Source organism: Palaemon carinicauda, chromosome 38 (assembly GCF_036898095.1).
Source record: "Palaemon carinicauda isolate YSFRI2023 chromosome 38, ASM3689809v2, whole genome shotgun sequence".
Classification (NCBI taxonomy): Eukaryota; Metazoa; Arthropoda; class Malacostraca; order Decapoda; family Palaemonidae; genus Palaemon; species Palaemon carinicauda.
Genome location: NC_090762.1, coordinates 57,687,835 through 57,700,334, shown reverse-complemented (window position 1 = coordinate 57,700,334; position 12,500 = coordinate 57,687,835). Strand labels below are relative to the sequence as shown.

At 33.7% G+C, this 12,500-nt stretch overlaps 1 long non-coding RNA gene across 2 annotated transcripts in view; it reads right to left on the bottom strand.

Moving 5' to 3' along the window:
- Nucleotides 1–12,500, bottom strand: part of LOC137630654 (uncharacterized) — a 123,386-nt gene that overhangs the window by 20,464 nt on the left and 90,422 nt on the right. For both annotated transcript variants that reach the window (XR_011041748.1, XR_011041749.1), the window contains one exon: nucleotides 5,013–5,103. This is a non-coding gene — a long non-coding RNA (uncharacterized lncRNA). The remainder of the gene's footprint in view (nucleotides 1–5,012; nucleotides 5,104–12,500) is intronic.

The window sequence follows — 12,500 nt, the reverse complement described above, 5'->3', positions numbered from 1 at the left end:
GAGATAGAATCATTCAAGTATTTAGGAAATAAGATCTCTAATACAAGGTCTTTAGATTTACAGTAGAGTTTAGTGAAAGATTGAAAAAAGCAAATCAGGAAATGGCTAGGTTAAGTAAAATTTTGAAGTAAATCGCCTGAAATTACATATAAAATCAGACTATATATAATTTTAGTGAGATCAGTGTTATTATATGGACATGAGTCATGGTATGACAATAAAACAATCTCCAATAGATTGAGTAGATTTGAGAACAAAGCCCTCCGAAGGATATTGGTAGGTAAATGGCAGGACAAAATTAGAAATGAAACTATAAGAAAGATTACTCGAGTGCCATCATCTACTCCCTAGTTTGCAATTTGGTTTTCGTAAAGGCCTTTGGAGCATGTGATGCCCTTCTTACAATCTCCAATGCTGTACAGAAATCCCTTGATTGTGGTCGGGAAGTTCGTATGATTGGCCTTGATTTTAGTGCTGCCTTTGACCGTGTTAATCATGAGGCCCTTGTTTTCAAACTGAAACAGTTGGGAGTGGGTGGGTTGTTTCTTAGCATTATTATTGATTTTTTAAGTAATAGATCTCAAAGAGTTGTTGTTGATGGGCACCATAGTGATTATAGGAATGTGATATCCGGTGTTCCACAGGGTAGTGTTCTTGGCCCATTACTTTTCATACTATATACACATGACATGTGGTTTGGCCTAGAAAACAAGCTTGTTGCATATGCAGATGATGCTACTCTCTTTGCATCAATTCCATCCCCTGAATGTAGATCTAGGGTTGGTGAATCCCTTAATAGAGATTTAGCTAGAATTAGTGCATGGTGCAAATTATGGGGTATGAAGTTGAATCCTAACAAAACTCAAAGTATGATTGTAAGTAGGTCAAGGACGGTGGCTCCTCAACATCCGGATCTCAGTATTGATAATGTTTCTTTAAATATGTATGACTCTTTCAAAATTTTAGGTGTGATTCTCGACAGTAAATTTACTTTTGAGAAACATATAAGGTCTCTGTCTTCTTCAATTGCACAAAAAATAGGCTTATTGAGAAAGTCTTTCAAGATTTTCGGTGATCAATCTATTCTGAAGAAGTGTTTTAATTCTTTCATTCTACCTTGTTTTGAGTATTGTTCTCCTGTTTGGTCTTCAGCTGCTGATTCTCATCTTAATTTGTTGGACAGAAACTTACGGTCTATTAAATTTCTTATTCCTGATCTAGATATTAATCTTTGGCACCGTCGTTCAATTAGTTCATTATGCATGTTGCATAAGATTTTTCATAACTCTGACCATCCTTTACATTCAGATCTCCCTGGACAATTCTATCCTGTTCGTAATACTAGGCAGGCAGTTAATTCTAATAGCCAGGCCTTCTCCATCACGAGACTCAATACTACGCAGTACTCTAGAAGTTTTATTCCAGCTGTTACCAAGTTGTGGAATGATCTTCCTAATCGGGTGGTTGAATCAGTAGAACTTCAAAAGTTCAAAGTTGGAGCAAATGCTTTTTTGTTGACCAGGCGGACATGAGTCTTTTTATAGTTTATTTATGACATATTTGTTTTTGATGCTGTTAATACTTTATATATGACATGTCTGTTTTGACGTTGTTACTGTTTTTAGAATGATTTATTGTTAATTTGTTCTTCATTTATTTATTTCCTTATTTCCTTTCCTCACTGGGCTATTTTTCCCTGTTGGAGCCCCTGGGCTTATAGCATTTTGCTTTTCCAACTAGGGTTGTAGCTTGGATAGTAATAATAATAATAATAATATGTGGATGAGATCATGATGAAGGATTGATGGAGATGGTTTGGGCATGCTCTTCGTACTCCCCAAGAGAGACTAGTTCACCAAACGTTCAGCTGGGCTCCACATGGCACTAGAAGAGTCGTAAGACCCAGGCCTACATGGCTGAGTACTATGAAGCGCGAAATAGATGATGAATGAAGAAGTATTGAATTAAAACCTCAAGATAGAGACGACTGGTGAAATCTAACCAAGGACCTTTACGTCAATAGGTGTAGGAGGAGATGATGATATATATATATATATATATATATATATATATATATATATATATATATATATATATATATATATATATATATATATATATATGTGTGTGTGTGTGTGTGTGTGTGTGTGTGTGTGTGTGTAAATATCACCCACGAAAGGCATTTAATACCGAATTTTATCTTGGGAATATATATCCACTTGGAATTCATTTTATGGTAACAGCTTCTGGCCGGGTAGAGATTCGAACCCCCACCTGTGGGCCGGAAACCATGCCAGCACGACTCTACCGACTGAGCTATCAAGAGAGAATTCCAAGTTGATATATATTCCCAAGATAGCATTCGGTATTAAATGCCTTTCGTGGGTTATATTTACATTGATTAAAATCACGTGTGCTTGTGATATATATATATATATATATATATATATATATATATATATATATATATTTTATATATATATAAATATATATATGTATATATATAACTATATATATGTATGTATATATATATATATATATATATATATATATATATATATATGTATGTATATATGTATGTATATATATATATTTATTTATTTATTTATATATATATATATATATATATATATATATATATATATATACTGTATAATGTATATAGATATATGTACAAATATATACAGTATATTTTGATATATAAATTGAAAAGACATAGAAAACATCCTTCACACATTCCTTATATATATATATATATATATATATATATATATATATATATATATATATATATATATATATATATATAATCAGCCATGACTAGTTCACTGCAGAACAAAGGCCTCCGACATGTCCTACCTCTTGCGTCTATTTATTGTCTCTTTGTGCCAGTCTACACCCGCAAACTTTCTTAGTTCGCCAATCCTTCGTCTTCTCTTCTTCTCCCTGTTTCTTTTACAATCTCTATGGAGCCATTCTTTTAATGTTAATGTCCATCTATTGTCTGTCATTCTCATTATATGTCCTGCCCATGTCCATTTTTTATTTCACATGTTAGGATATCTCCTACTTTACTTCTCTCTAGTATCCATGCTGCTCTTTTTCTGTCGCTTAATGTTATTTCCATCATCATTCTTTCCATAGCTCTCTGAGTTGTAACAACCTTATGTTGTAAGGCTTTTTAATAAGGCTCCAAGTTTCTGATGCATAAGTTAATACTGGTAAGACCATCTCATCAAATACTTTTCTTTTTAGAGAAAGTAGCATTTTACCTTTCATAATTTTATTTTGTTTACCAAATGCTCTCCATCCCATACTTATCCTTCTTTTAATTTCGGTCTCGTGTCCTGGCGAAACACTTACTGTCTGTCCTAAGTATGTATTTTCATTAACAATCTCTAGACTCAGAGGTTCGTCCATTACTCTTATTTATTGTCTCCCAGCATTTTTATTGAGCATTATCTTGTTTTACTCATATTCATTTTCAATCCTAGATTTCTGCTCTCTCTTGAAATATGTACCGTTGTGAACCGTAAGAAATTTATACATAGCTTGAAAGACTTCATTGTCCTTCGCTGTGTTGAAACTGAGTCATTGTCTTATAAGAATTTTCTTACGCACAGTTAGACACAGGAATTTCGGGCACACCTCCCTCTTAAGAAGTTCTTCCAGTCGCACCCTTACTGCAGTGCGAGTGCCTGTATGTAGCCCTGCCCACCAACTCTGCCACCTCTTCCTACAGGCCTACACTATCTGTTTGGTTACTCCCCGTGCTGTAAGGGTGTCTACATGTTAATATGCACCACATATGAGTTGGTAATCTTCTACAGTTATGTATATAATTCTACTACAAACTACAAAATGAAAAATATGCAAAACGAGTCATACTTTAACTGCATACACATATACGAATATTAACACAAAAACAAATACAAAATCCCAGGCTTCCATATGAATTTATGACATTGAGATGTTTTCGGGGCTAATTGTGACCCCGTTTTTCCTAAAACTAGATTGGTAAGGATTTTGTAAGTTCTAGTACAGCCCAATGCTGGTCCTTCAACCACACTCGGTTCCCTGGGTTTATAAATCTCATGACAGAGTTATTATATCTGATGGATGTTTTGTATATACATTTTACTTAATATGCTCCAGAAACAAAACTCAAAATTTCATACTTTTGAATAATATATTTCCCTTTAATGGTTCCACCTTAACCCCTAATTTCCCGTTTACTTAACATATTTGCGAGATTCTTAGGTGCTTATGATCCAACCATTCTATATATACCTTGGATCCAACCTGACTGGCAGCGCCCTCTAACTATCTCGGTGGCGGAAGCTCGTAGGACTAAAATCAGGGTAAATTCTATGCCTTTAGGAGTTGTTCCCAGTCAAGGATACGCGTGATTGCAATAGACAAAGAGAAGGTACAAAAAATTCGAATGGTATTGTTCATAACATCGCGTGTCTTTGCTTAGTGGAATAGGTCAGACGTGATATCCGTTCTCACTGTTTTTTTGAACTCGAGAATCATATTTGTTACTGTTTTGAAGGGTTGATTCTTGAACTTGAATGAAGGTATTCGCATTGTTAACAAGTATTGAAGAAATTCCATAAACCTGGATTCAAAAAATGCTTTTCATTTTGAAGTTGATACTAATGTTGCATTAAAATTGTCATCAGACAATAACTCTGATTTTTATATTTCTATAGAAGATGTTTTTCTGGGTTTACGATTCGAATTATTATTCGAAGTGAAGTACCGTTGGAAACCTTTATGAACGGGGATAACAAAATGTAACTCATTAATATTGAATGTCGAGTCTTTCCTATATGTATAGAACACAATTTGTCTCTTGAAAATAGATTCCACTTTCATTTATCAGAGCATCCTCAACAGAGAAATGCTAAAGGGCATACATTTTCTTAAAATATTTTGAATAAAGAAATATTGCTTTCATTTTCGACTTGACCTGGAGGTAATAATAACATTCACTCTCATAGACTCACTCTGTTATAACTCCAGCTGAATTATGTCACATCGCCTCGCACCGGTTCTCTCCGCCTAACTTCTACAACGATTCCACAGTTTCCATCGATTCTGAAAGTAAAGCAGGTCTCTTAATAATAGTACATTCTAAAATTAAAATTTTGTTAATTAGAGCAATATCAATTATATTTATGACGATGAGAATAGTTACAATAGTAATAGTAAGATACTTCATAATGATATAAATAATATTAGTAACTATTGGATTTAACACATTATTTGGTTGTTATATTTCCAAATTTTGCCTTTGATAACCTTTCTGCAGTTTTCACTATCATCATTTATGGTAATATTTGATAACTGCTTTCTAAAACAAACTGTTGTTTTATGGAAATCAAGAGTATTACAATTTCTTGCGAGTATACAGGATGATAAAAGGGTGAAAATGAAAGGTTGATAAAACTATAGATATCAAAATTTATAATTATCAGTACTTTCAAATGTAGTGTCCTATGAAACAATGCAATTAAATAAAACAAATATTCTGCATACAAAATACAGTATAGATACAGCATACAAACAGTTTATAGCTTAAAGGGCACTGTGGTCTCTCTAGAAATGTAATAACTTGTGTTCTTCAGGGTAGCGTTCTTGGCTCATTACTTTTCTTATGATATTGGCATGATTTGGATTTGGCCAAGAAAACAAGCTTTCTGCATATGCAAATAATTCTACTCTTTTTGCATCGTTTTGATTTCCTGAATCCCTTAAAAGAAATTTACCTGAAGTTGGTGGATGGTACTCAAATTTTTGCTTTGACAATGTCTCTTTGACTGTATACAACTCATTTAAAATTCTAGGTGTGATTTTTTATTCAAAACATAGCCTACTTGAGAAACACATTTAGTCTGTTTTTTCTTCATTTACACAAAAATTAGCATATTGAGAAAGCCCTTTAAGATTTTTGTTATCAATATATCCTAAGGAAATGTTTTGATAATTTCATTCTGCCTTGTTTCGAGTATTGTTCTCCTATCTGGTCTCCAGATGCCGGCTCTCGTCTTAATTTATTGTACAAAATCTTGTTGTGTATCATATTCCTTATTCTTGATCTGAATATTAATATTTGACACTAGTTTTTTTTTTTTTTTTTTTTTTTTTTTTACATACGATTTTTCTTAAAACTAAGCATTCTTTGCATTTAGGTCTTCCTAAACTGTACCATGCTGTACGTAGTACTAGTAATGCTGTCTCTTTTGTCTTGAATTCTCCATCATAACGTTAAAATTCTGCACTTTATTCTATATTCTGGGAGTTTTAGTCCAGTTCTGACAGTTTGTGGAATGATCTCCCTGGTCTGTCGGTTGAATTGGTGGAACTTTAGAAATTTAAACTTGTATGTTTCGGAGGTTGACATAATCCGTTTTATAGCATTTAGATGACATACAATTTGACGTATTATATTGATATATTTATATACGTTACATCTTTATTTCCTTTATGCATTGGGCTGATTCCTCGGTTTGAGTATCCTGTTCTTTTAACCAAGGTTGTAGCTTGGTTAGTAATAATAATGATAAAAATTTCACATAAAGGCTAAGCAAAAAATGAACTATATATCTATCAAATTCGATATTGAATATTGACTACAATATACAGCTTTCAATTTCAGTTCAAAGCAACCGAATTAAATTATATTTTATCTCAGGCTAAATATGGCAGCCGTGCAATTAGCACGAAATCCGTGCTTTTAAAAAGATTTGTAACGGTTTTAGATTGTATAATAAATTAATCTTTAGTTTTAGCTGCAACAGGATGGTCTAAAGTGAGTGAAAAAAAAAATGAAAAATCGTGAACATTATGCTCACTTATATTCTTCATTCTATAGTCTCTCGTCTTTTTGAGAATTAATAATAACAAATGAGAGAGAGAGAGAGAGAGAGAGAGAGAGAGAGAGAGAGAGAGAGAGAGAGAGAGAGAGAGAGAGAGAGAGAGAGAGAGAGGGTATATGAAAAAAAAATACATTCACGAAAGCCCTTCGATATTAGTCTGTCTTACTTTAAAACGTTCGATATCACAACTAGAATCAGACAAATGGGATTCAGGCAAAGAAAAGGAGAGAGAGAGAGAGGAGAGAGAGAGAGAGAGAGAGAGAGAGAGAGAGAGAGAGAGAGAGAGAGAGAGAGAGCATTATCAGGTAAGCTCAGGTAAAAGGTATAAACTCGTTTTGAGAGGAACGTGGAATGAATCTAGGGTGGGTGTATTCAAAGAGGGAAAGACTCATTTAAAGGGAGGCGTCATTTGGGAAGGTTTGGTTACGAGGTAATCACACTGCTGAATGGGAGAAAATGTTGAAGTAAGGGGAAAGGGGGAAGGAGAAGAATGGGTGGAGGATAAGGGCCTGCATGGGGAGAATGTGGGGAAAAAGAAGAGGGGAATTGAAGAGAAAGAAGAAAACGCAATTTTAAAGTTGAAAGGAAAACATTATGCTGTTCTTAGAAATATGGGGATATAAGGAAATGTGGGAAAATACTGAAAATGTGAAGGACAAGCTGGAATGAAAGAAGGGATAAAGGAAAAATGAAGCTGAAGAAAATGAAAACAGCTAAGTAGGGTTAACGAAATATTAGCTGTGGACAGCTTTTTGTAAAAAAAAAAAAAAAAAAAAAAAAAAAAAACCAAGCGCACCATAGGAACTAGGGTTTGAAAATCGTCATGTAAAAGAGGATCCTATAAAGGGGCATAGTAAAACAATAAATCTAACTTAAGAATGTATAGGAAGTCAAGCTTGCTTAATTTGTTGGGTTCTTTAATTTCTTGCGACCACTTGCTGCTAGAACAAGACCTTAACTTGTTTTGCAAATTTGAGTAATGTTCGATTATTAGTACAACAGTTTGATTTAAGCCAGTCAATGAATCTATTGGCCATGGGCATTTAATGCACTGACAATATACATTTTGTGTTATTAAACTCTGAGTGGAGATACCTTAACGGGTTGAAAGGGTTTGTGTATCGTTATGATCAGCAAAGCTGTACTAGTTAGGGCCACCCATACTAGGTTGGTTTGCTGTGAGCGACCACACTAAAGTCTTCCAACATCCCCAATCCGAAGTGGCCAGATATGACTAAGGACATGTCTGAGGCCTATGTCATGCAGTAAACTAGAAACGGCTGTGTATTGTTGTTATATATATATATATATATATATATATATATATATATATATATATATATATATATATATATCCCTTTCTGAGTGAGGATACCTTAACTTGATGAAAGAGTGTGTATTGGGATGATCAGCAAACCTATACTAGTCAGGGACACCGATACTAGGTTGGTTTGCTGAGAGCTATCAAGCAAAAGTCGTCTGTCTTCATTCACTTACACTGGCCAGCGTGGTGATGTAAACTGGTGAAATCCCAGATATGAATAAAGACATTCGTCTGATGCCTTTCTCTTGCAGTGGACCAGACCGTCTCTTTTTGTTGTTTTTCTTTATATTATATATATATATATATATATATATATATATATATATATATATATATATATTTATATATATATATTTATATATATATATATATATATATATATATATATATATATATATATAGTGAGTGATTGATGTGTGTATGTACGTTTGATCGTGTGCTAGTTTTCTGTCTTATAATGAGAGCACATAAAAACGTAGGATTCAAATACAACAGGACTAGACTCTATGGGAAGCCTAAAACCTTTACAGTATCTGTTGTAAAACTAACATATTTGACAACTATGTTCCTGACATAATGGTTATACCTCTGGCGGGTGTTTTGATTGTATCCCTTACATTTAAAAGAGCAATGACACAACGTTAGAAATGTGAAAATTGAGAATTGGGAAAAGCGGAGTTTACGTCATTAAAAAAGTTAACGCCCGTTTCAGCTTTCCGGAAGTCATATTCTTCTTAAAAGTCGATGGTTTGTATTACACATAGGAACAAAACAATAAATTAAGCTGAAATTTATATCGTATAAATACAAATATGAGAGAGAGAGAGAGAGAGAGAGAGAGAGAGAGAGAGAGAGAGAGAGAGAGAGAGAGAGAGAGAGAGAGAGAATTATATTAACATTTACTGAATACCCTATACATATTCTGTAAACACGCACATATATATATATATATATATATATATATATATATATATATAGATAGATATATATATAGTATATATTATATATATACACAATATATATATATATATATATACAATATATATATATATATATATATATATATATATATATATGTATGTATGTAAATATATATATATATATATATATATATATATATATATATATATATTTATATATATATATGTGTATGTATATATATATAAATATATATATATATATATATATATGTATATCTATATATATGTATATATATATATATATATATTATATATATATATATATATATGTGTGTGTGTGTGTGTGTGTGTGTATATAAAAATTTAAGCTTCTAATATTTTCCATTACATGGACACTTTAGTAATTACAAAATAAGAATTTCATTACTTAAAACTCATTTTCCATTTAGGTAAATACGTCACACCCTCATTACGACCAAAAATAGTTATTTTATCAAATGCAGTAATGAGTTGAAACGTTTCCATTACTTAATACCGTTGCTATTATGTTAAGCACAGGCTTACTCCATCATTCCTAATTAACAACACTGTCACAAATGGACACGCAAGTTATGAAATAGTTGATATGTAATATCACGCGAAGGCTTCTCTGAGACTGACTGAAACAAAGACATCGAAGGCACCTTCGTAGAAGTAAGCTAGCTTTGTAAGAAGGCAAAACGAACGGCGAGACAACATTTGATATCAATGATGGCTAATATGATAGTAATAGGACAGTTTTGTCAAAAGGCAAAACAAACAACCTAATGGTAATTATAGTAATTTTTCATATCTAATTTTTCTCTTAATTTTTCATTAACTTGTTTCCACTCCCGAAAATGTGGACTCGCCTTTGTTGGCCACTTTTTCCATTATTTCTAAATCCCTGAAAAATAGACATAATTACAATCATGCTTATTTGGAGTATTCTAATGTTTTTGTTAGAATGAACTTCCCAATATAGGTCGATATAATTTCAACCTATCCAACGCTTCCCCCCCCCCCCAAAAAAAAAAAAAAAAAATAAAGTAGTACTGATAATGACCATTATTCAAAAGGTTTTAATTTTCAAAATGAAAAAAAAAATATCTGCACACTGCTCACTTCCAAAAATATGTTTTAGCTATGCCCCTATATCCACTCCACCACACCCATTGCCTACCCTGAGCTCTCGGAAAAGACGAATTATCCTAATGAAATTGACTGTAATATATTAAAAGAGAGGACAAGAAAATGAATGGATGCGCCAGGAAAGTAAATAAAAAAAGTTAAAAACTATAAGCAACGGGATTCAGATGCATGCTATCTGCTCATTACCGTGCTGATCTCTCTCTCTCTCTCTCTCTCTCTCTCTCTCTCTCTCTCATCACGGATACATAACGACATAGCATAACCAATTTGCTAAGTAAGGACAAAAAAAAAAAAGTTCATTATAACTAGCTACGATGCAAATGTGACTCGTATGAACCCATTATTATATTTTTCTTTTTTTTCTTGCTTCTTCACTTCTATCCTTCTCTGTCTGGAATTCTTCTTCTTCTTCTTTGTCCCTTTTCTGGGACACACACATCTAAAATTACAAAACTAGGACATCAATATCTTTTGTATATATCTTCTTTTACATTCCTTTTGAGATTCCTCTTTATACTTCCCTGGAACCAAAATTATGCTATTCTTCTTCGTTCACCTTCTCTAACTAATTTTACTCGCACGACAAAAATTTCTTCTGTTTCTTCCTTTCCTTCTCCTTCATTTTCATCTCTGACTAAGATTACACACACACGGCTAGCATTTGGGACGGAAGAGGGCCAATAATTCATATGGAGGAAGCTCGTTGCTAAACGCGAACTTTAATTTTGCTATGTGGCCCAATACATTATCTCGGGAATAATAATTCCGTTCGCGCTTTTCATTGCTGGTTAGTGATGCCCTGAATCGTGATTATGTACTTTACGGAAAAGATCTATTCTGGTCGTAAATAATCGGGGCATGATCCGGCCGCAATATTTCTCTCGTTAGCGTCACTCTGGGAGTCCAACGTGGTAGTAATGGTAGTGGTAGTATTATAATAGTAGTGGTCGAATCTGATTTATATCAATGGTAGATACCATAGTATTTTCATCAAAAGACCTGTTTTAAAGATTTGTGGAAAGTTTTATCTATTGTTTGATCCATATTTCAAGTTGGTGAAAAAATTACATCACAGGACTGACATAATACTACTACTACTACTACTACTATTATTATTATTACTACTACTACTACTACTACTACTACTACTACTACTACTACTACCACCACAGTTGTAGTCGTAGTACCACGTATAAATCAGTGTCAAATAATGTTGCCGTAAGGTAAGTACTAGTTACATGTATCTATAAATCAGCGGTGATCACCTGAATGTTTTATTAACTTCGCAAAAAGAGAGAGAGAGAGAGAGAGAGAGAGAGAGGAGAGAGAGAGAGAGATGAGAGGAGAGAGAGAGAGAGAGATATTATCAAAGCCGATGTATGTGTAATAAACAATATTTGAGAGATTGGACAGAGGACTATTGCCTTGATTCCTCACATTTTGAGAAGGAAAATATCTATAATCCCGTAAATCTCTTTCCTTAAAGTGGATATATTTGTAGGAATGCTGCGCTTTAGAGAGAGAGAGAGAGAGAGAGAGAGAGAGGAGAGAGAGAGAGATTAGCTTCAGTGCACTGATCTACTAGTAGCTGTCCATCTCCATTGACCTTTGTGGTTATTTCACCTACATCGAGTGTTTCCAGATAAACCGAATATAATCCTTAATGCAGTAATCGAGGTTCCGGATTATTGGAGGATTTTTTTCAGGGCGGGGGTCGGTGGACTTCACTTGGGTGCGGGGCCTTGGGGGGGGGGGGGGGGGGGGGGGGGGGGAGGTAAGCAAGTAGTGGAGTCATTCATAATTAGAACTACCGCTGGTGGTCATTACTCATAAAGTGTGTCTAATATATTATGAAAACAACTCTAATTCAACTCCTTCAAGAAGGATAAATCAGAGACCGAATAACTATGGCCTCTCTCTCTCTCTCTCTCTCTCTCTCTCTCTCTCTCTCTCTCTCTCTCTCTCTCTCTCTCCTCTCTCTCTCTCCTGTATAAGACATATTTAAGAAAGACTCAAAAGGAGTATCGAGGCCTCAGCCGTTTATGGGTGATGACTGACTAGGGGCTAGAAGTGGTGCCTTAAAATCAGTTTTTCAGACTTAAAATTTATATTATGTAATTTATTATGTTATCATTCCGTTTAGCTTCAAGTTTTTTTGTGTAATTATGCAAAAGTATATTTATCCCTATTGTGCGTTATGTA